Consider the following 3,016-nt stretch of genomic DNA (forward strand, 5'->3'; position numbering starts at 1 on the left):
ATTTTCTTTAGCGTCAGCTTGAACTTACATATGAGCAGTTAATAGTCTGTGCCACAATCTGCTCCTGACATATTTTTCACAACTGATATTGAAATTCTCCAATGATGCTTTCCACAGATTTAGTCAATCTGCTTTTTGTTCAGCCCATCAATTGAAGGCCATAGCCACCATTAATTTTTCTTATAAAATGCATTTGCAGTGAATAAATCATTGACTGTACAAAACTCTATCATTTTTCTTCAGCCTTGCTTCTGTCACCAAGCCTGTGGTTTCCGACTACAAGTCCTTCTTCATCAATACTAACTTTTGTGTTCTGTTGTTGTTGTTGTTGAGTGCTGTTGAGTTGTAGGCAAATCATAAGACCTTATGAATGAAAGACTTGAACACTTGTATAACTTTCGTACTTTCTCCAGATTTATAGGGTTTCCAGAGGCAAGATATTTTGGAAGTGGATGCCACTCCTGCTTCCAAGCTTGTTTTATTCAGGGAGCTCCACCAAACACTGTCCACCATGGGTGACCATTATCCCATTATCACATTTGACTCATCAGTGTCACAGTGTTCAGCTTCACAGCAATCACCAGTTACCTCTGTACAGCAAGTGAACAGACCAGGGCTATACTACCTAGAAGAATGTTTGACCAGAAACAATTAAAAGCAGACCTGACAGCCACAGGCCCAAGGACCCTTCAATATTTTACAATTCCAGAACACCCAAATGCTGGCGGGCTCTGCGCCAGAGACCCCCAATTTATCTGCAAGTCTCCTCTGCTGACACCCACTTTGGATGAAAAGAAAGCCACAACATCCCGGAACATTCTATACGTGTTTGTCCCATTATTATTAATTCATTACATGTCTGATTGTTTTCTGACTGCACAAATTGGTTGAAATCATCTATTAACTCCTCTTTGGCTCTGGTTGTTGGTGAATATATTTGAATTATGGTAGTATCGACAAATGTTCCTTGTATGCATATGGATTTTTTTCCTGTTGCTCACAACATTGTATTTTAAGATAGATCTGGAAATGGCATTTGTAACTATGAATACCTCCCCATTTTTCAGCACCTTTTCATTCCAGCATAAATCATATGATTGTCTGATTCAAAATGCCCCATGTCAATCCATCTCATTCTACCAATGCCAGTATGTCAATATTTATGTGTTCCATTTCTCTCTCAACAATATCCAATTTTCCTACATGCTCCTCACATTCCACGTCCCAATAACTAGTGTCTGGTTGAGACTGTAGGATCTAAAACATCTGGAAGTTTTACAATGAAAGACAAATAAACATACCATAAGATCTAACTTTTGAGTCAATAATATTGGAGATAGGAAATACAGATACAGAAATTAGTTTTCAAGTGTTGATTATATACTGAATTTGCAAAGTAGTGGATCTGCCATATATATTGGCACAGGCTATTAAACATGCATTTTTATTAGATTAAGTTGAAATAACATCAAAAGCATCTGAATTTGAAAACCTTCCTCTCCATAACTTTTTTTACACACTTTCATTGCCAAGGAGTCAGAACAGAGTGCTAGCTACCCCTTTGGTGAGTTCTCAGAGACTGTAGATCACAAGGGAGGAAGGAAATAGTCCATTTTTCTTCTATGAAGCTGTTTGTGCTTTCAAGCCACCAGATAGGCACTGCCCTTTGCTTTGCATACTTCTCACAGTATGTCCTTAATTTTAGGATAAAATTTTTCAGGTTTATCACATATGTTACAGAGGCAATTATATCTCTTCCAAATATGTGTTGGAATAGTTTAATTATAGATCTATAAATAGTGTATATCATCTATATATATCCATATATATATATACACATCTATAAATAGTGTATATCACTTATCTGTTTGTCTGTCTATATGTCTGTTTCTCAGAGCCAGGTACAAATAGGCTAGTTAGTAAACATCTTTGTCAGTAAACACACAAGGAGGCAGGAGCAGAGGAATGAATAAATGTCACAAGATGATTGTCAAGGAATGGAAAATAACCCCAAATGAAGGAGAAAAAGCTTCTTAGAGTTGGTGCTTTTGACAGACCCTCCTAGCCTCCTAAAGTGGAAGAAAATAAATCTTTTCATTTGAGCCATCCACTTGTTCTATTTCTGCTAAAACAGCACAAAGAAATTAAAATAACTTGTTTCCCTTTTTTTGTAGTTACTTATTACCTTTTTTAGGTGCCATCAAGTTGATTATGACTCAGAGAGACCCTAAATATCTTCGAAAAACACTTCCAAGTTGGAACCAACTTGACAGCAGTAAGTTAAATTTCTTTATATATACATGCACTATGTAATTATTAGTGGCCAATCAACCAATCTATGCCTTCAGTGACACTATGTATAAGAGAATTAAAAGATTGGTCCCATATAAGACCTCTGTAATCTACAAGGGTTTTATGGATGGATTTATAAAAAAAGTCATCAGGATTTTATTAAATGGCCATTTTAGTCTGTAAACTCCATAAAAGTTAAGCTGACCATGGCAACAGCTGCCTGGCTAAACACTAAAATGCTAAAGATCTTGTTTCTTATGCTGAAGTTGTCTTCTTATAAAGATACAGTTATGGAAACAGGGAAGACATCAAATAAGAAAAGAAATAGTAAAAACAAACAAACAAACAAACTTGAAGTCCCATTAATATGTTTCACTGCTTATGTAATAAAAATCTTGTCAATAAAAGTTATGAAGACTATGAATTATGAGGACCCTCAACCGTGAGTTCCTCTCCCCTTACCTCTTGACTAAGGAAGGTCTTGAAGTAGTTCAATCTGATGCTGGCACTTTTCTGCTAGTCAGCAAAAAAAGGGGGGGATAAATCATGACCCCGACATGATATGGGAGTAACCCATGGTGATACCGATGTGATAGGGGAAGAACAGCAATAGGAACAACATGAAATGAAAAGTGAAAATGTCCTGACTAATTCATCTCATCAAGAGACATTGCCAGAGAATGAAGGACCCCCGAACCGCTGGTCCTGTTCTGTCCCGAGTGGA

Source organism: Elephantulus edwardii, unplaced genomic scaffold, assembly GCF_000299155.1.
Source record: "Elephantulus edwardii isolate Elephantulus edwardi_28Jun2011 unplaced genomic scaffold, EleEdw1.0 scaffold00136, whole genome shotgun sequence".
Classification (NCBI taxonomy): domain Eukaryota; kingdom Metazoa; phylum Chordata; class Mammalia; order Macroscelidea; family Macroscelididae; genus Elephantulus; species Elephantulus edwardii.